Source organism: Mizuhopecten yessoensis, unplaced genomic scaffold, assembly GCF_002113885.1.
Source record: "Mizuhopecten yessoensis strain PY_sf001 unplaced genomic scaffold, ASM211388v2 scaffold4121, whole genome shotgun sequence".
NCBI classification, from domain to species: Eukaryota; Metazoa; Mollusca; class Bivalvia; order Pectinida; family Pectinidae; genus Mizuhopecten; species Mizuhopecten yessoensis.
This window is the reverse complement of record NW_018405386.1, coordinates 419,923-431,531: the sequence shown is the minus strand read 5'-3', so window position 1 is coordinate 431,531 and position 11,609 is coordinate 419,923.

The following is an 11,609-nucleotide window of genomic DNA, read 5'->3' as shown; positions in this document are numbered from 1 at the left end:
TATAAATTTATGAGATTATGTGCAATAAAAACAATAATCTGATTATTAATATTTGCTTTCTTATTCTTATGATTATTTTTGAAAACATAAAGCAACATGGCCTAAAGTATACACGGGACGTGTCCAAGAAGGTTTAGGATATTTATATTGCTGTCCGGAACCAGAGAGTGAGTCAACAAGGGAACCATCATCAACAAGGGAACCATCATCATCACGGCATGTGTACTTGTCAGCTTGTACATGAGGGTGCAGCTCACTACATAGCATAGTATACATACAAGGCACATTGATTACAAATATATTGTGGACAAGTATTGACATACAAAATAGGCGAATGTTCTCACAAGAGGTTATCACCAGAACGGCACCTGACCGGTGAAGTGAAAGTGAAACCACAGACTAAAAACTGAAAAAATCCGACTCGGCTGCTTCGTGAACATTATGTTATTGACCACGAATAATGCTTTAGATATTGCTTTTTTTCTATTTCAGGTGTGGGAATATGATATTAGAATAACACACATACCTCACACAGTTCGTTTAATTCATGTTGTGTGAAATCGATGCTTAACAATATTTCTATCGACAGCACTCGAGTGTTTACCAATGGCGAATAGACGGTACGAGTTATCGGCCTTGATATTGTATGACACCCGGTGAGGGCACTGCGAAATCGGTAACATATTTTCCCGCCACTGGGAGTCGGCGGTCCCTTTACTTCAGGTCTCTGAGCGAACATACGGAGGAAACGACCGAGAAAATGATCAAAACAGAAGTCATACAATATATAGTTGATTATGGATTTTCATTCATCAAAATATGACATATTCTCTACATTCGGATTCGGTTCCAGGAAACTAAAAGGAATATCTGTCAATAGGCAATCGACCTACTGGGAAACAAAGAAAAAACATAATTAGATTTTTCCAGAACCGTAGGAACAGATCGAATTAGTCATGATTTTTTTTCGGATTATATGGAGGTTTTCGGGTTTCCTTTGATGAATTGGCTGTATCAAATATCTTAACGTTAACTTTAATTAAAGTTACCGTTCCGCTAACCTTGGCTCATTTTTCTAATCGGCAGAGTAAAACTGGCATTCGATGTTTTACATTATGTCACACATGCCCAAATGGACCCATTTAAAATGTCGATATTTCTTGTCAAATTTTGGAAGGCTTCTTCAGTTACGTACAATTCTTGTTACATTTAATACCACTTCATAAGTGAATCATAAATTCGTTTAGTAAACCAAGTACTGAAGTATATCTTTATCAATTAACAATTTCAATTTTTACTTTGAATTAAAACAAGGATTTTTCTTAGGAAATGTCATCTAAATAAATCCCCATTGACGTTTTCAAAATTGGTCGGCCCGGCCTATATGTCAAGGGGAAGTAACTCTGACAGACGATAACAACATACACCAAGAGTAGTGCTCGCCTGTGTTAGCCGAGAGCCAATATTATGAGTACCACGGAAGATTTGCACAAAACTGAGTGAATCCAAGGAATAAGATACAGTTTTGAAGTATATTACACAGATGGCATTACAGGTAATTATAAGGAAGAAGTATATACACAGTGTACGACCAGGTAGACAAACGCACATGACATACATGTATCTAATCAAAACACGACCATCACGTGCGTGTCTCTGTTGGTCTAGAAATCACAATATAGTGTGAGATCGAATGACATCACACAATCCTTCCAGACCTCATTATAACTATCAGAAGCACATATCTAGAGTTCCATTGCCTTGAGGAATATATCACTTGGCGCATCTGCCACCCTCCCGACACCCTGCCACTAAATACAACTACCCCACCACAAAACGTATATACAATTCCTTTCATAATGCTTTCAAACATCTACCTTACTGATCTGTTCTGTTAAAAATGTGAATCTTATGTAATCTTTTGGTGTTCACTTAAACAAATTCATGGAATTTAATTTAATGTCAATTATGATCAATTGATTTTTTAGAAGTTAAATAGGATATATGCTACCCTACAGTGATATGTACGTCCTTTCAAAAATAGTTCTACTAATATGACCTGTATACATGTGTAACAGACTTGATATCCCATTTGAAAGTTACACAAGAATGCTTGTATTATTGAGATTCAGATAATTTGGGTTTTTAGACTCATGCTAATTAAAATAATAATTGGAACAACTCGCACATGGCGGTTTATTGGAACATGTGTACGGACTTACACTCACACACATGTTCACACTTTTACCACGTGTGGTACTATATACCACCACATAATCACACTTACACAACACGCTTATTCACTTATTCTCAACCCGCCTCGACCCCCCTCCCTCCCTCCCTCCCCCTCCACACCCACACGCATGTACATGTAATCGTTAGTTCCTTACACAACTAAATTATTCACTGATACCACATGCATATACGTTCCTGTATATCATAAACTTGTCGATAACTACTAAGAGTAGTTTTTATTCTCAATTAAAATTAACACCCTATATTCATTTACTAGATTCGAATATTTGATGGGAGACAGACAATGATCGACAGAAGACAGAAGACATGTCGAAAAAAAGGACCGTGAGTCCCCAGCATGTCGCCCTCTGCCCCACAAAACATGTACATCTGTAAAAGTCCTGTAAAACATTCTTGTCATACAATATCTTTGTATGACCCTTGCATTTCTCCCTCCCCACAAAAAATGCAACTTATGAAGGTCCGTTAAATTAATTCTTAATCTTTCGTATATTTTTATTATTATAATTTATTTATCTAATAGGTTAATACAGTAGTTCCAGATTTTAATTTTGTTTACAACAAATATTTATATTCTTACAAGATAAAGGACAGATGTACATGCTTTGTATTAATTATTTTCTATCTATTTCTCCCAACTTTCCATTCTTTGAACACCCCCCCCCCTCCACCCCCCNTCCTAACTGTCATTGTACTGTTGACTTTTTGGAATAAAAATATGAAAAAAATTGTCTTAGAAATCTTTTATCACGCGATATTTATTTCACCAGAAAAACCCCATGAAGACAATCGAAGATTACAGTAAGTACCCAGCATGCACCCACTGCCTGCCCACTTCCGCTTACTGTATGCCGGGAAACTTTCGCCCAGTCAAATTTTCGCCTTTTGCCGTTGAAATGAATGTTCGTTCGCCCAGTGTAAATTTCGCTCTTAACATAAACTTACTATATGTATTGTATGTTTCGTGCGTACTAATATTCGTTGTCATGATAAAATTCGCCTTCATTTGGGAGGACGAAAAAGGTGAAAGTTGAACTGCGGCGAAATTTTTTCCGTATGCAGTATCTCTATTATATCGAGTTACTGTTAGCGTCATCGCATTTTAAATATGATTGTTTCGACTTTTGTTGTTGTTCCTGGAATGAACCGTGGACCATATATAGCTCACTTCAAAATCAATTGTGGCACGACTTCAAATAAAATTCAGTTGCCAGCAATGAAAGGTAAGGAATCAAAGACTAGGTAAGTATATTGTAAATTGAAATTTGTTTATTTTAAATTTTTAACCCAAAAAATTAAATTATTTACCAAACTTCATGCTCTATATAGCCATCGACCATATGAAAACGATTTCATTTTTCATTTTCGTAAACTGAAATTTATGGTGCAGACAAATAACAACATTTTAGCAATAATCTTGCGTATATACATACATAATACAATGTACTACATACGTACAAGCATACATAAATACGGCGTAGGTCAAAAGATACTTGTTTACATTTTCTTTCATGCATGAATGGATATTTGATTTTTGCATTTAAGAAGTAACGATTGTTATCACCCTCATCTTGTAATCGGGTTTTGTAGCATGTCTCATACAGGGCCCTGATAGTGATTGGTCTTGCATATCGCACGGTTTCAATTAAAATCTTGATACATGACGGATGAACAAAACCCAGGGTTAATGATGTAAACACTTAAACATCAATTAAGTTAGCATACAAGGTATAAACCATTTAACACAGAAACACGTATATACCTCACGTACGCGCCATAACCTTATATATATATATATGATTAATTACCATTCCAGCACCCTCCCACCTTCCTTACCGCAAAACACGTCCCCAGCCATTATACCAGTGACCCAAACTGACCCCGCATAGCATACATTGGTATTACAGTAGCACTACTTACGACGAAAAATGGAAATCCTTTTAGCTATGAAAACAAAGGTGAGACCCATTGTGTTTATCTTGATGAAAAATGCACCAACCTCAGTGCATTGTAATTAGGTCACGGTGACCTTGACTTTTAGGTCAAAGGTCAAATAAGTTTAAGAATAAAACATTGAAATATTGATGAAAAGTAATAAATACCTATATCACTAACGAGTTTGCAATGTGCTTTATTTAGGTCACCATGGCTTTCATATCTAGGTCGAAGGTAAAATAAATGGATGGTGAATCGGCATGTTTGCTGATACATATAGTTTTGTTCACAAAAGCAAATCGCTTTAACCAACCAATTTCACTTTACTAAATGTCGATAGAACCCGTTTAATATATAGGCTACCAATCATTACTCGCAACACACACATTTCTCCCACACTGCAGTAGTGTATTCCCGTTTTTGTACCTGTCTTTTCCTGTCTGGGGAAAGACAGCTCGTACACTCTTTTGTTCTGAAAACGTCACCATTACGTCATCACTTTATGCAGTGTGACCAGTGTTTGTCGAATATTTCATGCGCCCTTGATGATGACCCAGTGCATTAGGTCAGCAATTTTTTACGGTAGGAAATTTTGGGAGAAAGACATCATTAATCACCCTCTGTGATCCAGACAAATAGATATCAGTCCTCGGAATAAGATTTTCAGATTTATAAATCTTATGAAAAGCTGAAAAAATCTCTCTGTACATCACAAAGGAGTGATTTTTAATTATTTGTTTGCTATCATATATCTTTACCCAAGGTCATTAAAACGGGAAGGGAACGATAAAGATCACTTCCTTAAACCTTAAACGGGCAGAAGTAGTAATTTCATTTCATGTCTGCAACGGGGTACTGCTCTCGGTCATTGTAAACACATTGACTATCGTTATGTCCCTAGTTAGGCCACGGTTAACACTGTTTGGTATAAGTTTTTACCCCCCTTGTGGTTTAAAGCACGTAGTTGTTTACTATTGTAAATATCATGTAGAATAAATTACTTTTAAAGGTTTTTCACCCACTGTCTGGTATCTCACACGTGTATTGTTCATTGGGAAGTCTGACTTCTGCATCCTGCTAATACCACCAAACATGTTGTCTGGTGACGCATGTCTGAATAAAACATCAAAATAGGCCATTTCATATGGTTTATTTGATTAAAAAACCCATTAACAGACTTAAAAATACTAGCTATAGTGAGTATTAACAAAGCTTTGTTAATCTGGTTACAGTGGGCATTAACAAAGCTTTGTTAATCTAGTTACAGTGGGCATTACCAAGCCTTGTTAATCTAGTTACAGTGGGCATTAACAAAGCTTTGTTTATCTTGTTACAGTGGGCATTAACAAAGCTTTGTTAATCTAGCTACAGTGGGCATTAACAAAGCTTTGTTTATCTAGTTACAGTGGGCATTAACAAAGCTTTGTTAATCTAGTTACAGTGGGCATTAACAAAGCTTTGTTTATTTAGTTACAGTGGGCATTAACAAAGCTATGTTTATCTAGTTACAGTGGGCATTAACAACGCTTTGTTAATCTAGTTACAGTCGGCAATAATAAAGCTTTGTTAATCTAGTTACAGTGGGCATTAACAAAGCTTTCTTTATCTAGTTACAGTGGGCATTAACAACGCTTTGTTTATCTAGTTACAGTGGGCATTAACAAAGCTTTCTTTATCTAGTTACAGTGGGCATTAACAACGCTTTGTTAATCTAGTTTCAGTGGGCAATAATAAAGCTTTGTTAATCTAGTTACAGTGGGCATTACCAAGCCTTGTTAATCTAGTTACAGTGGGCATTAACAAAACTTTGTTTATCTAGTTACAGTGGGCATTAACAACGCTTTGTTAATCTAGATACAGTGGGCATTAACAAAGCTTTGTCAATCTAGTTACAGTGGGCATTAACAAAGCTTTCTTTATCTAGTTACAGTGGGCATTAACAACGCTTTGTTTATCTAGTTACAGTGGGCATTAACAAAGCTTTGTTTATCTAGTTACAGTGGGAATTAACAAAGCTTTGTTTATTTAGTTACAGTCGGCATTAACAAAGCTATGTTTATCTAGTTACAGTGGGCATTAACAAAGCTTTTTCAATCTAGTTACAGTGGGTATTACCAAAGCTTTGTTAATCTAGTTACAGTGGGCATCAACAACGTCTTGTTAATCTAGTTACAGTGGGCATTAACAACGCTTTGTTTATCTAGTTACAGTGGGCATTAACAACGCTTTGTTAATCTAGATACAGTGGGCATTAACAAAGCTTTGTCAATCTAGTTACAGTGGGCATTAACAAAGCTTTCTTTATCTAGTTACAGTGGGCATTAACAACGCTTTGTTAATCTAGATACAGTGGGCATTAACAAAGCTTTGTCAATCTAGTTACAGTGGGCATTAACAAAGCTTTGTTTATCTAGTTACAGTGGGCATTAACAAAGCTTTTTCAATCTAGTTACAGTGGGTATTAACAAAGCTTTGTTAATCTAGTTACAGTGGGCATTAACAACGTCTTGTTAATCTAGTTACAGTGGGCATTAACAAAGCTGTGTTCAATTAGCTGTAGTGAGCATTAACAAAGTTTTGTCATACTTGCTAAAGTGAGTACTAAAATAACTTTGTTATACTGGCTCTAGTGAGTATAAACTAAAATTTGTTATACTGGCTATAGTGAGTATTAACTTAACTTTGTTATACTGGCTAAAGTGAGCATTAACAAAGCTTTGTTAAACTGGCTATAGTGAGTATTAACAAAGTTTTGTTATACTGGCTATAGTGAGCATTAACAAATCTGTGTTATACTGGCTATAGTGAGTATTAACTAAACTTTGTTATACTGGCTATAGTGAGCATTAATAAAGCTTTGTTATACTGGCTAAAGTGAGTATTAACTAAATTTTGTTATACTGGCTATAGTGAACATTAACATATCTGTGTTATACTGGCTATAGTGAGTATTAACTAAACTTTGTTATACTGGCTATAGTGAGCATTAACACATCTTTGTTATACTGGCTATAGTGAGCATTAACAAAGCTTTGTTATACTGGCTATAGTGAGTATTAACTGAACTTTGTTATACTGGCTATAGTGAGCATTAACAAAGCTTTGTTATACTGGCTATAGTGAGTATTAACTGAACTTTGTTATACTGGCTATAGTGAGCATTAACAAAGCTTTGGTATACTGGCTATAGTGAGCATTAGCAAAGCTTTGTTATACTGGCTATAGTGAGCATTACCAAAGCTTTGTTATACTGGCTATAGTGATATTAAGGATGTACACCTCTGAGAAGTCAAAAATTTCCTGTATTAAACTTTTTTTCTTATCTTGATTTTTGGAAAAAGGAGATAATGGCATAGTAGAAAATGCAAAAAAAATTAGATGTCCGTGTGCTCGTTTTTGTGCTATGATCGGCCAAAGATACCAATTTAACACAATAGGTGATTTTAGGTGAATTTTCGGGTTTTGCCCTTTTTGCAGAACAATTTCATACAATTTCTTCCAAGTGTGTTATCAGATATGTATGAATGTTTGAAGAATTGATAAAAATATTATTTTCTTTGAAACTATGGAAGTAAAATTTCTTAATCTTATTCATTTTACTCAGAAATGCGATTTTAGTTACCCCTACCCCTTATTTTTTAATGAAAAAATGCAAATTTTTCACCATTTTTTGCAGATTAAACGCTTGATATAAAAAATCCTGTATTAATCTTTTTTTAGTATTCAATGAATCAAAAGAAAATGTGTGTTTCTTTCTAAAACAGCCACAGAAATGGGGGGGTCGGTGTGCTTCTTTTTTTGTCCCATTATTATTTGTGTTATTTTTCACGTTTTTCGAGGTCAAAAATCAAAAGTGCTTCAGTTACCCTAATATGTAAAATATTATATCAATAATATATAACTTTCCACTTTTTTGCATACTATTTTAATCTTATTGAACATTATAAAATTGTACAGCAAAATTGAACCTGCTACAATTAAAAATGGTGACACAATGACAATTTAAGTGATCAATCTAGTGTCAAAAAAGGTGAAATTTTGACCCTTTGTGAAGGCAAGAAATTCACATAAATACACTCTTTCAAAATGGCCGCCAAATTGGTCATTTTTTAAAAATTCTTGTAAAAAATGTTCTACACACAACAGACATCTAGGTTTTTTTACATGTTTTTCAGATGTGTGTGTGCTATTATACCTATCTTAATTTGTTAAATATTACAAAAACCCGTTACACTAGATCAAAAGATCAAAACGAGACTTGAACGTGACTGAAACCTCAGACTTGTTATACTGGCTATAGTGAGCATTAACAAAGCTTTGTTATGCTGGCTATAGTGAGTATTAACAAAGCTTTGTAACACTGGCTAAAGTGAGCATTAGCAAAGCTTTGTTATAATGGCTAAAGTGAACATTAACAAAGCTTTGTTATACTGGCTATAGTGAGTATTAGCAAAGCTTTGTTATACTGGCTATAGTGAGTATTAACAAAGCTTTGTTATACTGGCTATAGCGAGCATTAACAAAGCGTTGTTATACTGGCTATAGTGCGCATTAACAAAGCTTTGTTATACTGGCTATAGTGAGCCTTAACAAAGCTTTGTTATACTGGCTATAGCGAGCATTAACAAAGCGTTGTTATACTGGCTATAGTGAGCATTAACAAATCTGTGTTATAATGACTAAAGTGAGCATTAACAAAGCTTTGTTAACTGGCTATAGTGAGCATTAGCAAAGCTTTGTTATACTGGCTATAGTGAGCATTAACAAAGCTTTGTTATACTGGCTATAGTGAGCATTAACAAATCTGTGTTATAATGACTAAAGTGAGCATTAACAAAGCTTTGTTATACTGGCTATAGTGAGTATTAACAAAGCGTTGTTATACTGGCTATAGTGAGCATTAACAAAGCTTTGTTATACTGGCTATAGTGAGCATTAACTATACTATGTTATACTGGCTATAGTGAGCATTAACTAAACTATGTTATACTGGCTAAAGTGAGTATAAACAAACCTTTGGTATACTAGCTTTAGTTGTTATGTTACAGTCGTTGGGTAATCGTGTAACAATCGTAAAACAATAAATCACTATTGTAAACAATCGTTGAATCATACAACAATCGTAAACTAAAGCTATAGTAGATATTAACGTCATATTTGATTGAAATATCAGCTGTTTTATGATTCTTATTAAGTGGCGGGCTCTTTATGTGTGTGAAGAATTGGACATAAACAAGACAATAAACACTTGTCCGAATTTTTAAGAAACACTTCAATATTTCATAAATTATCATTGGGAACAACTTTGACAGAACAAAGGTTTTGTATTCACATTATAAACAAAATATTACTCTTAAATATACTTTTCATTGACAAAATGAGATGGTTTTCTTACACATGTGAAGACGCCTTAAAAATCACATGATAAAATACATATATCATTGCATTCCTACAAACATATGATTGTTTTTAATGCCAGGGATTTGTTTGAGCTCTACATAATGGATAATAGAATAACGACATTTTGTAAGGTAAATCATTTTTGCTATACTACAATGTAACAACTTTAGATAAAAAATACGTTTTATACATACTTCTATTGTTATCACTATGTGATAGCTCTAGTCATGTGTTAAAAGAATATGGAAGTGATAACAAACTCTTAATTGATAAAACTAGTGCAAAATATGAACAAAGGAAAGCCTTGCATGGAGACCCTTGCAAATGGTTTACTTGTTCTGTTTGGTAGATTAAGTTTAGGAAAAACATCTCAGTTGGTATTTTCTTGTTTTCACCTTTTATTTGGTCAATGTTCGTTTACAAATTTTTTAATAACTTATTGATATACTAGAAGCAAGCAATGCATGTGAAATGTCCTCATAATTTTGCTGAAATTGATACATTTTAAAAAAGCCAGATGAGTCACTGTATTTGTTTGCATGTTTGTTTTGGGGTTTGGTTAACGTTCTTGCAACATACATGGTCAATGCGTTGTAATGGTAGGGGTAGAGGGGGTCAATTTTGGTCGCCTCACTGTCCCCTAATTAGTTGGAAACTACCTCTGATTCAGCAGCAGACCCTCATAAGTGGCCTCTTACGATTTGCAATAGGATACATATACAGAATGTACATGTATGTTCTTTCTTCAAACCTGTTGGGGTTGGCAGTTCTTGTGGACGATTTTTGTCCTTATGTGGAATAATAAACATTTTAGTAATAAAATTTAAAATTCCGAGCCTCTCTATTTTACCTCTATATTTCTATTAGTTTATCTATTGAAGTGTGGAATCAATACGCAAGGTTAAACATCTATCACCATGATTCATAATAGGATATTAAAGAACAATTTATTCATGACATTCGTGCAAAATTAATCTAATAAAAACGATAAAAAGACGGAAAAACAAAACAACAAACAAACAAAAAGGAAAAAAATAGAAAACAAAAACAAAATAACAATAAATGAATGAATGAATGAATGAAAAGAATGACACATGGCTCTGAATACCATGCATTTACAAAATAATAGAATTCAATTTTATCAAACCATTTGCCAGCAAACACTCACGTAAGCACGCATACACAACACACATGGAGGCACGTCCGTAAATGACCTTAGCTGTTAATAGGACGTTAAACAAAATAAAACCAAAATCATTTGTATATTTTCTCCGACAGATCGTAAGTTCGTTTTGTACGTGCACCTCTCCATAGCTTTGGTAGAGTGGTTTGTCGAAGCAAAACCATTGCTATATCCTTCTAATTATATCTAAAGATGCGGGGGTGAAATTTCTACGAAAATATGCACAGACTTATTTGTATTGTCAATTTTATCCAATGTATATATTTTTTTAATTATTATTGTAGTTTAAAGATTCTCTTGAGCATACTGGAAGCAGATTATATTTACATTAAATATTTTAATACAGATTAATCTGTTTTCAGAAACAGCTTGGCTTATGATAAGAGGTATAATAAGACATTTATATCTTTTACTGACGTACAAAATTCCTTAGTACACACGTTTATGAAGGTGGCGAACTTGGTCTTGACATTAACTGACGGGCACCACCATCTGGAACACATACTCGTAGTAAAACGTACAGACCACATGCAGCCCAAATGTTTGGTGTCCAACATTATATGTGCAGCACAAACCAGACAATGTAAGGGTTTATGTGTAGGAATATCCGGAAAATATATAAAACATGTTTTAACTTTTAACACCATTTTACGTCTTCCCGTAGAGTATCCATGTGTAACATTTTTCACTTGAGAAAGCATTGTAAACTTGGATTCCAAAAGATTGTCATCTGATATGATTTTTTTTGATATTCCGTTAACTGACCATCAATACAACAACGAAACAAAGTGTCGAACGGAGGGTTTTGGAATTATTTCAATGTGTAAATACTTAC